The 13116-nt window shown below is 39.0% G+C and overlaps 1 non-coding gene across 1 annotated transcript; it reads left to right on the forward strand.

Annotated features, from left to right (window-relative positions):
• Positions 1-6132: 6132 nt before the first annotated feature.
• LOC145587184 (small nucleolar RNA R71) lies at positions 6133-6238 on the forward strand. The gene has a single exon (XR_014101208.1). It is a non-coding gene; the product is annotated as a small nucleolar RNA R71 (small nucleolar RNA).
• Positions 6239-13116: the final 6878 nt, after the last annotated feature.

Consider the following 13116-nt stretch of genomic DNA (forward strand, 5'->3'; position numbering starts at 1 on the left):
TGAAGCCTTGAATTACTTGAAAATTTCCAAAAATGAAGATTTAAGAACAAATAGAACACCCAAAGACAAGATTCAAGCACTAAATCAAAACATAAAAATTTCGAAATTAACACCAATTTTCGAATTTCAAGTTCGAATTTCTGGAATTTTTTTATTTTGGAAGGGATTTGATTATGCTTTTATGTAATTTGTGAAGAAATGATTATGAAAGATGAGTACTTGTGTGAATTTGCAAAGGTTTGGAAAGGTTGAAGATAAAAGAATGAATGAGGGAGTAAGGGGAAATCGAGGAGAGAGAATAGAGAAATAAGGTTGGTGCGTGTTGGGGTAATAAGGGGGGGTGCTGAACGCACTGGCGCCAGGCGACGGTACGTGCGCGCAAGCGACAGTGCGTGCGCACCTGGCGACAGCAGGGGGGTCAAAAACAGCCCAAAATTGCTGCCCACCTGGTGTGTGCGCGCAGCCAGGAGGTGCATGCGCACCAGGTAGGGGCTGGGGTTGCTAAAAAAATAGGCCAAAATGCCGACCCTTGTGGTGCGCGCGCGCAGGGGTGGGGTGCGTGCACACCAAGGGGGTACGGGGATGGTTCAAAAACCGTCAAATTTTGTCAAAGTTAGTGAAAATTTTCTGACCCCTTTGGTGCGCGCGCGCAACCCATGGTGCGCGTGCACCAAGCAAGAATATTTCGGCCATGAATATACTCTCGTGTTTGCATAATGAGATATTTGAAAGTGCATTCGAAAAAGAGTAGAAAATCAATAAAAATGCAAACATGAGAGCATATGACCCCAATAAGCTTTCCACCTAAACTTATCCAAACCTCGAGAAAGCTTAAAATAACACCAAAATTGTTAGAAATTTTCTCCGAACCAATCTCATGGTACCTAAAATCAAGAAAACAAACAAAAATAAAGAGAAATAAGAAAAATCTCAAGGATAAAAGAAATATAGAAAAATGTAAAATCAAAAGAAAAAGGTTAGAAAACCGGGTTGCCTCCCGGGTAGCGCTTGTTTAACGTCATAGCTCGACGTCCTCCACCAATTAAGGTGGTTGTCGGAAAAGCAATGAGTGAACAAGGCTAACAAAAGCACCGTCGAAATACTTCTTGAGACGATGACCATTGACCTTAAATGGAGAAGAAGAATCCATCATTGAGACCTCTACAACACCACTTGGAAAAACATTCTTGACCAAATAGGGATCACTCCATCTTGACATGAGCTTTCCGGGAAACAACTTCATTTTTGAATTGTAGAGAAGAACCTTATCGCCAACACAAAAATCTTTCTTCTTAATAAGCTTGTCATGTGTTTCCTTGGAACGAGCTTTATACACACTAGCCCAATCATAAGCATCAAACCGAAGCTCCTCTAACTCATGAAGATCTAACCACCTTTTCTCCCCCGCACTTGCCAAGTCAAAGTTTATCTTCTTGATTGCCCACAAAGCACGGTGTTCAATTTCAACCGGGAGATGGCATGACTTACTACTGACTAGGTGGTATTGAGTGGTACCTATGGGGGTCTTAAAAGCCGTTCGATAGGCCCAAAGAGCATCATCCAACTTATCCGACCAATCCTTTCGATTTCTTGCAACCGTCTTTTCAAGGATAAGTTTGATTTGACGGTTAGAGACTTCCACTTGGCCGCTCGATTGGGGATGATATGGGAGGCCGAATCTTTGATGGACCCCATGCTTTCTCAACATCTTTTGAAAGGCATGGTGAATAAAATGAGAACCGTTGTCGCTTATCACCGCCTTTGGTACCCCAAATCTTGGAAATATTATCTTCTTAAACAACTTCATAACCACCTTGTGGTCATTAGTTGGGGAGGCAATGGCCTCAACCCACTTAGACACGTAATCGACCGCCACAAGAATGTATTAATTTCCGAAAGATGAGGGGAATGGTCCCATAAAATCAATACCCCACACATCAAACACTTCCAACTGAAGTATGGGTTGTTGAGGCATTTCATTTCTCTTGGAGATGTTCTCAACTCTTTGACATTGGTCACATGTCTTGACAAAGCCCCATGAATCCTTAAAGAGATGTGGCCACCATAATCCGCATTGAAGGACCTTAGTGGCGGTCTTAGAGACACCCATATGGCCCCCGCTTGATCCAAATGGCACATTTTCAAAACACTAGGCACTTCTTCGTTTGGCACACAACGTCTAAGTAAGCCATCGACGCCACGCTTGTATAAGATGGGATCATCCCATACATAATGCCTTGCCTCTCTCTTGAGCTTCTTTCTTTGATTCTTAGAAAAGGAAGGAGGAAACTCCCCACATGCAAGAAAGTTCACTAAATCGGCAAACCATGAGAGCTCCTTTGCTTCAATAGTACACAAGAAATCATCAAGCATCCTATTTTCAATTAGAGAACCATCATCATGAGTTTTAGAATCTTCCAAACGAGAAAGATGATCCGCCACAACATTTTCCGTTCCTCTTTTATCTCTAATCACAATGTCAAAGGTTTGGAGCTCAAGAACCCACCGAATCAACCTTGGCTTGGACTCTTTCTTGGCAAAAAGATACTTGAGAGCCGCATCATCCGTGAAGACAATGGTTTTAGAACCCAATAGATAACAACGGAACTTCTCAAAAGCATGAACTATAGCCAAAAATTCCTTCTCTGTTGTAGTGTAATTCCGTTGAGCTCCATTTAGAGTCTTGGACATATAATAGATCACATGAAGTTTCTTGTCCACTCTTTGACCCAAGACACCTCCTATTGCCGAATCACTTGCATCACACATCAACTCAAATGGTAAATCCCATCTTGGAGCTTGAACAATAGGAGTAGAGATCAGAGCTTTCTTCAACTCATTGAATGCCTCCAAACACTTATCATCAAACACAAACTCGACATCTTTTTGAAGAAGATCATTAAGGGGCTTTGCAATGAGCGAGAAATCCTTGATGAATCTTCTATAAAACCCGGCATGCCCTAAGAAAGATCTCACTCCCTTTACGTTCACCGGAGGTGGAAGCTTTTTAATGACTTCAATTTTAGCTTTATCCACCTCTATCCCCTTATGAGAGATCTTGTGGCCAAGGACTATGCCTTCCTCCACCATGAAGTGACATTTCTCCCAATTCAAGACCAAGTTCACCTTCTCACACCTTGCAAGACATTTTTCAAGGTTTTCAAGGCATGCCTCAAATGAAACACCTCCTACGGAGAAGTCGTCCATAAAAACCGCCATCTCCTCTTCCAACATATCTCCAAATATACTCATCATGCATCTTTGAAATGTCGCGGAAGCATTGCAAAGGCCGAATGGCATTCTCCTATAAGCAAATGTACCATATGGACAAGTGAAGGTTGTTTTCTCTTGGTCATCCGGGTGGATAGGGATTTGGAAAAATCCCGAATAACCATCAAGAAAACAATAGAACTTGTGCCTTGTTAGTCTTTCAAGCATTTGATCAATAAAAGGAAGGGGGAAATGATCTTTCTTTGTTGATGTGTTTAGACGTCTATAGTCTATACACATCCTTCATCCCGTGACCGTCCTCGTCGAAATGAGCTCACCTTTCTCATTCTCAACGACGGTCATACCTTCCTTCTTTGGGACAACGTGAACGGGAGAAACCCACCTAGAACTAGAAATGGGGAATATGATTCCCGCATCCAAAAGTTTGGTGATCTCCTTTTTCACTACCTCTCCCATTTTGGGGTGTAGCTTTCGTTGCCTCTCAATAGAAGGTAAAACACCCTCCTCAAGAGTTATGTGATGTGTACATAAAGCGGGGCTTATACTTTTGAGGTCATCAATGGTATAACCCAAAGCACTTCGGTGCTTTTTCAAAACACCACATAACTTTTGAGCTTGATGCTTACTCAAAGAAGAGCTAACAATCACGGGAAAAGTGGAGTTGGGTCCCAAAAATTCATACCTAAGGTGTGATGGAAGAGGTTTGAGCTCAACCATTGGAGCACCTTTACCTTCCTTCGATGTTGCCACTTGTAACGCTTCTTGGCTAGAAATGCTCAAACACATTTGCTCTTCAACATCTTCAAAGCTTCCATTGAGCAAATCTTCATACAAACCCATCTCCTTGTTTGGAGTACCTATCTTTTCCTTATTCAACAAAACGTTCTCAAGAGCATCGTTAGAAGTGAGCAATTTCTCATGCATAGAAGACACAACATGATCGAGAGAATCAATTAACATACAATTTTCTAAAGAAGAACTTGGATACTTCATGCTATCATTCAAATCAAATTCTATCACTTCAACCCCTACTTTGAGCGAAATTTTAGCACTTTTCACATCTATCAAAGCACCCGAAGTAGCAAGGAATGGTCTCCCTAGAATGATGGGGATATTATCATCTTCATCCATCTCAAGCACAACAAAATCCACCGGAATAACAAATTTCCCAACCCTCAAAGGAACATCATCTACCTTACCCTTAGGAAACTTAATTGACCTACCGGCCAATTGCAAAGTGATGTTAGTAGGTAAGAGTTCCTTTAGCTCAAGTCTTTGGTACACCGAGTATGGCATAAGGCTAACACTAGCTCCTAGGTCACACAAGACATTCTCAATTTTCATTTTATAAATGGCACGAGGGATAGAAAAGTTTCCGGGGTCTTTAAGCTTAGGTGGCATCTTGTTCATTATGATAGCACTACAATTCTCGGTAAATTTCACCGTCTCTGCACCATCACATGTCCTCCTACCACTTAAAATGTCCTTGAGGAATTTTGCGTAGTTGGGCATTTGGGTGACAACTTCGGTAAATGGTAGAGAAAGGTGAAATTGCTTAAGCATGTCAATGAATCTTCCAAATTGTTCATCTAACTTGTGTCTCATGAATTTTTGGGATAAGAAAGCTTGGGTTTCACAATCTCTTTCTCCACTCTCACCTCACTAGGCTTCTCAATCTCAACCTCACTAAAAGATGCACCGTCTCTCTCATCTTCAACCAAAACCCCTTTTGTGCCCTCTTTAGTCTCACTCTTCCTAGGCAAACTCTCCTCAAGAATCTTACCACTCCTTGTGACAATAGCATTAACCGGTCTCTTAGGATCTAGGCCTTGGGAAGGTAAAGAAGAAGGACTAGCATGGTCTTTCAAAGCATTATCAAGTTGAGAAATTTAATTTTCAAGCATCTTATTATGAGTCATCATTTCATTAAATTTCTTATCACTTACGGTCATGTAAGTGTTCAAGAACTTTGTTTGATTTTTAATGATTTCTTCCAAATTTGTTCTATGCGAAGAAGAAGAGGATTGAACATAGGAATTATCATTTTGGGCCTCTAGAGCAAATCCGGGTGGAGGGCCTCTTTGAGCATTGTTTTGAAAATTGCCCCTACCTTGATTGTTCCAATTACCCCTACTTTGATTTTGACCATAACCTTGATTATGGTTACCACTACCTTGATTATGATTCCCATAACCTTGGTTTGGATTACCATAATTTTGGTTTTGATTTTGGCTACTATAACCTTGATTGTTATAATTACCTCGAGAACCTTGGTTCCCTTGGTTCCTATAACTACCACCTTGGTTATAGTAGTCAAAATTGTCATGATTGTTGTAATTCCTATTCCATTGACCTCTTTGATTCTCAAACCTAGAATCATGATTATTTGACACATAGTTCACATGCTCATTCACATTTCCATCTTGATCATCACAAACATCCATACATGCATGAGGGCAACTAGAAATATCATGATCATACGACCCACAATCATCACAAAACAAGCATCCACTAGGCATGTTACTAGAAGAAGGAAAGGGTTGAGAATTAGAAGACGTACCTCTCCCCTTAGATTGGGAGGGAAGACTTGAAACTTGGTAGGTAGAACTTTCCAACTTTGCCTTGATAGCGGACATCTCCTTCCCCAAGTTTGTCATTTGAGAGGATATATTGTTGATTGCATTTAGATGATCAACCGAGTACACCGAAGAGCTACTCTTGCTAGTTGACTCTATTTCTCCATCTTGCCAATCTCTATAATACCTCACTACGTCCTCAATTATGTCCACCACTTCCTCTTCCGTTTTGTTCATGATAGGACCTCCAGCTCCTCCATCTAAACATGATGTTCCTTGAGGGCTAAGGCCTCCATAGAAGATTTGAATGATTTGATAGGTTGGAATTCCGTGATGAGGACATTCTATTTGATACTCCTTGTATCTCTCCCATGCTTCATAGAGGCTCTCACTTGGCTTTTGGTTGAAACCTTGAATCAAAGATCTAGCCTACGCCGTTTTCTTTTGAGGATAGAAACGGGATAGAAATTCCTTGGTGACCTCGTCCCATGTCCTTAGATAATTCGGCTTAACCTCCTTGTCTAGCCATTCCAAAGCACGCCCTATGAGAGAAAAGGGAAAGAGCTTGAGGCGGATGAATTCTTGGGAAATTCCGTTCACCTTGATAGTATTGCAATATTTCTCGAACTCCTTGAGATGGTTTAGTGGGCTTTCATGCTTGGCCCCACTAAATTTTCGCCTCTCTATCAAAGTGATCATTGCCGGTCTTATTTCAAAATCATTTGCCGGTGTTGTAGGTGGAGCAATCCCACTCTCAAATCTATATGCACCGGGAATCCCCAATTCTTTCAATGCCACTCTCGGATTTTCTCCCATTCTTGCTTGTTCTTCTTGTTGTGGCTCTTCTTCACTTGAAATGCTAGGACTCAAAGATCGTCTAGCACCCCTCAACCTTGCAATAGTTCTCTCAATTTCCGGATCAAATGGCATTAGCGAATGATCACGTGCTCTATGCATAAAATCTCAAAAGAAATGGTTAGTGGCACGGCTACAAATGTAGCCTAAAAGAAAATCTTTTTGTATTTTCAATTAATGGTGAAATAGACTCAACAACTATAACAAAGCATCAATATCATTCCCCGGCAACGGCGCCATTTTTGACACGAGGAAAATGTAGGTCGTTCTCTACCCTTTCCTAGAGCCAAAGAAAATTTATAAACACTCGACCAACCTAATACGAGTATATGGTAAGTCAAGGGTCGAACCCAAGGGAATGAGTAGGTGTAAGCTATAGCCTAGGTCAAGCTACTTCGAAAATTGTGGGAAGATGCAGTTGGTAACTAAGGTATCGAGAAAACTAGATAAATCGAGAAATTTAATGTACTAAACACTAGGGATATAGGTTCCACATGCAAGCTCAATGATTATGCTAATTGAAGGATCACTCAATCAATTCAAACATTGCAAAGGACAAACAATAGTTGCAATCAAAGGAATTCAAGGGCTATCTCCTATAAGCCAAGCTAGGGTTCACTATGAATGGCTAACTAGGAAAATCACAATCAAATTCAATCAATTAAAGCAATTCTCAAATCAAGGGTTCATGTCATTGAAATTTGCAATGTAATCTAGATTAATCTTATAGATTGATCACTCCTAGTCTAATTAATCACATGCACAACTATGTCAACCAATTTAATTGCACCATTCAAATCAATTTAGCATCATCAACTAGAAAAAATCATCAATCAAGCATGCTTCCCCTTCTCCCTAGCAACTAATCTACTCACTAAACATGGTGAAATTAAGAAACAAAACAAATTCAATCAAATTCATATTCATTTAAAGCTTAATCAAAAGAAAATCAATCAATCAACAAATTCTAAATCAAGGAATGTAATCTCAATCAAAATCTAAGAAACTAGAAAGAATTACATTAAAAGTAAATCAAGGGAAAGAAATCTTACAAACATTAATTGAATTGAAGAAGGAATTTCAAGATCAAATTGAAATCTAATATCAAATTCAAGTACAAACAAGTAAATCTTAAGCTTGTCTCTCTACTTTCTCTCTCTACTATTTTTGGAAAAATTCTCCCTCTGGTACAAAGTTAAGTCATCCTCAAAAAGAAAGTCAAAAGCTATAAATAAGAAAAATCGAGCGATGGGGGCCGCACAGGCCGTGCGCACGCACAGACCAGCCGCGCGCGCGCACAGCTGGGTCTGCGCGCACGCACCCCTGTGCCGCGCGCGCGCACTCCTGTGCGGTGCACTAGGCCTTGGCTCCTTCGCTTGCTTGATCAAATTCTACGCTCCCGAGCATCCCCATCATCAGTGCACTCGAGATGACGCCCACGAACAAGGCAGTCCCAAAATGAGCAAATGGACTTGATTATTCACCTACAAAACACAAATAAAACAAAGAGAGAAAGCGTAACAAGGTAAAACTAAAACTAAAATTATGAATTATCAACTAAAAATATGAAAAACTCGTAAAAACCAATCGAGAACTAAAGTGAATTATAAAAATGGTAAATTAAATAAAACTTAGAGAATTATATGAAAATGATGAAAGAAAATAAAGAAAATGAACCTAAATCTTATTCTTTTGAGTGTCATAAACGACGCTCATCAGAGCCTTGTTGCTACAAGATTGGATTGAGTCTACCTATTAAATTAGGGAATGTGTCATGGCCGCTTGAAGAGGGAGAATTTAGAAAATACGTGGCCACGTTGAAATGCATTACTCAGTAATCATTTGGTTTTGTAATTCGAACTCAGATTTCAAGAAACGATTTGTGGATTAGTATGATCTCGACATGTGATGCAATCATATTATCAAATCGACACACATTGACTTAAGGAATTTGAATATTGCACACTTGTCTCACACAAGTGGGAGATTGAAGGATTTATGTCTTCGTCATGTGCAATTACTAGATATATAAATGGATCAAATTATGCAGATAATAAAGTTCGTACATTTGGGTTGTCGTTATATCATAGCTAGAGATACTAACGATCTTTGGGCTAGTAAAATAGGCCAAAGAACACTTGGACGGATCCTATAAGGTCACACAAAGGACCTAGATCGAGCACGAGAGGACGAGGCCAAAGATGGGCCTCATCCCCTAGTATGGCCGGCCATATAGAGTGATATGGAGGGTTTTGGGCTTCGTGACTTAGTCTAATTATAATAGGATTATAAATAGACTAAGTGCCTAGGGTTTCAATATTGCAATTCAGTGATCAGTTTGATCAAACCCTAATTAACAAACACGAAACCAAACCCCTCACAAACTCTCTCTCTCTCTCTCTCTCCTCCCCTCGGCGCCGGTTGTGGTGGTTTGTGGTGGTCGGTTAGTCCATTAAAGGTGGTGATCGCGGTTTTCTTTTTTCACTCGACCAATCAAGTATTGGTGGACGGCTCGTTCGAAGCTCGTGGACTAAGTGGAGGAGCAACGCTTAGGGATCTATTCTCTCCCCGATTTGCCTGTCGAATAGCTACGTGGAATTCACGCTTCAAAGGTATGATTATGTGTCTAGTGTGTTATGCATGCGATCTTGGGATTAGGTGCTTTATGAATATGATTCATGCTTTCCGCTTAATAGTACCTATAAACTCCTACAAGGGTAATTTGTCAATTATAGATGCAACCGCAATAGATTCATCCATAATCATATTATGCTATCTTATTTGGCCAAAGATTCGTTGAACCTCATGGAATTGCTCCATAAGTTGCCTACTATCAACAATTTTATAGTTATTAAAACTACTAACAAGAAATTTCTTACTTGAAGCATCTTCAGCCAAGTACTTTGATTCAAAAGTATCCCAAAGTTCCTTTGCACTTTCCACATTTTGATATATATCAAATAAGGTGTCTGACATTGCATTAAAAATGTGTCCATGACAAATGTAATCATCATTTTCCCACTTGGTCCTCCAACGAGTAGTCTCCAAAGGTTTTTCCTCTCCTTCCGCCGGAAGTGGTGGCATGGGGTTCTAAGAACATAAACTACATTCAAAGTAGTCAATAGGAAGTGAATTTTCTTCTGCCATCAACGATACACCACACCCTCAAACTTGTCAAGTTTTTAAATATTGGTAGTTATCTCCTTCACTGAACAACCCATATCCAAAGGTATAAATTACTATTTTATTGTTAGAAAAGTTATAGTGGGGTGAACCGGATATGTTCTTCTAGGCACGGAAATGAATGCCGCTTTCCTAATATAATTTACCGACCCCACTTAGAACAACAGAGTTAACACGGTAATACTATTGAGATACAAAGAAGATCAACTAGGCTTGGTTGTTCTTACAAGGCTAGTCTAACAATGGTTTGTGTTTTGTGTTTATCACAAATCTCTTAGAAGATAACTTGAGAATAACTTATAAGAGAGAAGCAAGAGAATGATATGTTTTCCATGACATGTTGTTTCACAAATGTTGCATTCTCTATTTATAGAGAATTAAACATACTTAAACATATGTGTTTTCCAAGATAAATGTCTTTAACATTTAATATCCATTAAAAGATATTTTTCAAAGAAACATAACTTTTAATCCATAAACGTTTAACTTAAAAACTCCAAAAGTTATTAAATTACATAACTTTCATAATTTATCAAGTATGTTAGCTAATTAACTATGTCATCTAACTACACAACTCCAAATGACATAAACATGAGAAACTTATAAGCACACTTATTACATAAATGTTCCAACACTAAATTGGTAAATCACGTAAAGTGTAAGAGTATATGCACCAAAACTCTTGGAAGTATATACCTTGAGTATGAATATATAGGGGGAGTTATGTGACTTTATATTTGAGCATAGCTTCTACATGGGTACAGGACGCTGTACTTTCTTAATTTATTATTATGCGCTGGAATTCCGTCATAAGGTGATGCTAGTTGGTACTCGCTTGGTTAGCTCCAAAGTAAGGGGTCCCTTATTATTTTAAGGGATAGTTAAGGCAAGGAAACCCATTCGATGTGTAATACTAAGATATTATTTAATAATTAATATTGCTAGTTATGAGTCAAAGGTAAGTTGACTTGTGATTGAATGGCAAGCATGTTTAATTATTTTTATTGATGATAGGATATTCATGTTAGTGTGGTGCATATGTACTCAGCTTTTGCTGATTTGTACTTTTGTGTTCGTGTTTAGCTTTCCTTTGGTTGGCCCTACTATGACCCATTTATATGGTGAGTAGAGGGTTGAAATAAAGGGGAAGTGACAAGTACTTGAAGCATTAAGAGCATGATGGGAATGAGTGTCGAGAGTTATTTGTTATGCTTTCCTAGATTTATATTTTGAATTACTGATGATGGACTAACTTTGTTATGTTTACTTTAAGTTGGACTTTTTAAAAGGGCCATGTTAGGATTGGTTCCAACCTGTGGATTATTTATTTCTATTTTTGTTTAGAGGTTATGAACTCAAGTTTATTTAGAAAGTTGGTTTTTAATTTAGACTTCTACTGTGTGACTTTGAAAAATAGCCTTAGCCGTTATCACGGTGGCGGTAATATTTTGGATATTTTCTTAAAAGAGTTTTATTTAGGGTAAAAAGTGTATTTTAAAATAAGGCAATTTCCGGGGTATTACACCGGGGGTTCAGAGTTCCTCCTCTGACGATCAACTTAGAAACGGTCAAAGTAGTGTGAAAGTTCGGAAAGTAAAGTAGATCTTCTCGGATTCCGAGATCAGGTGTTTTCTCTGATGTGAGATAATTGATTGTGATGTAATAAATGAACATGCCTCCCAAAATGGGGTAAATGTCTCTATTTATAGGGCATTGGGAATCAGTGCCCTCTTCTAGGTTATTAACCTAGGTGAATGGGTTGTGCGGTTATTATGGCGCCTCAGATTTGGGCCCTTGAAGGCCTCCATTTCCCTAATGATATGGGATGCCACGTGTCAGCTAGGGATCGGTCCTCTTTAGACCTCTCTGTGGTGAGGGTGACACGTGTCACCTTCTGATTGGGCAATGTGACCTGGGTATTTTTACCTAAATAAGAACATAATTAATTAATATAACTAAGACATTGTTAATTGTTTTAATTATTGGGAAATTCTCTTTGATAACACTGTAGTTTTTTATTTTCTCAGTGGTAATTGCGAAAAAATTTTATTATCTTTGGTAAACTTGAATTTTTAATATTAAGCTAACCATGACATTAATGATAAATTGAAGTTAAATATTTAACTATAGTTAGTTTATTTATTTGTTTTATTATTATTTTTTAACTTTTAAAAAAAATTAAAACAAAACCCCTTCCCCCACCAACCAGCCACCACGCACTCTTTGACCTTACCCACGCTGGCGCCCGGCCTCCCCCTCCCCCTAAATCGACAGGAGCTGCCACTGCCCAGATAGCAATCTTACAAAAAATCCACCTCACCCCAACTCGCATCCACCATTAATAACCCCTAATCCCTGCTAGCAGCCCCTATCCGGCAGCACTCCCTTACCCTCCTGCCCACCGGTAACCCCTCTCCACCCTTCCCCTTTCCCTAAATCGAGCCGCGTGCCCTTCCTCTTCCACTACCTAATTGCAAACGTATGCTCTTTCAACCAATTGATCCAAGCCTTTCACCACTAACATGAATCAAACATCTAAAAAAGACTAAATTGATCCAAGCCTTTCATGCTGAAAAACCCTAATTTCTGCATTTTGAAGTTTGGAATACCATATATTGAAGTTTTAGGCCACAATTAGGTTATGTCAACCTCGAATTTCTATAACAATGGCGCACGAACCAGAATATAAGATAATTCGCAGGTTTACGACTAATGGTGGGGGGTCACCGGTGGGGTTCAAGCTAGGGTCGGCGGGCAGGGGTGGTCAAAACGCCGCAAGGAAAGGTAGCCGACGCCGATAGTGGAAGGGAGGGGGAGCGGCCAGCGGGTGGCTGTGTTGGTGAGGGAGGGGTGGTTATTTATTTATTTTATAAAAGAATTATTTTTATTATAAAACTAACCATAGTTAGTCATTTAAATTAAAATAGTTATTCTCTTTGGTAACCAAAAATTCAAGATTACCAAAGAGAATAACTTTTTTCTCAATTTACCATAGAGAAAAATAAGAAATTGGGTGTTACCAAAGAGAATTTCCCTTTATTATTTTAATTAGAACATTTTATTTACTACAATATTAATAATAACTTAAATATGTAATCTGTTTTTTTTTTGGCTAATTTTTGAAATGAAAAATACAATAAAAATATAAAAGTTATATTACATAGTATATAAAAACAAAGAGATACATAAAAATTTTAAATGCAATCTTCATTAAAAGCGACTTTGCTCATATCTTCACCGAAATATCCCCATATATGCTTAACCAAGTCAT

The sequence above is a fragment of the Chenopodium album genome, chromosome 16 (assembly GCF_948465745.1).
Source record: "Chenopodium album chromosome 16, dcCheAlbu1.1, whole genome shotgun sequence".
Lineage (NCBI taxonomy): Eukaryota > Viridiplantae > Streptophyta > Magnoliopsida > Caryophyllales > Amaranthaceae > Chenopodium > Chenopodium album.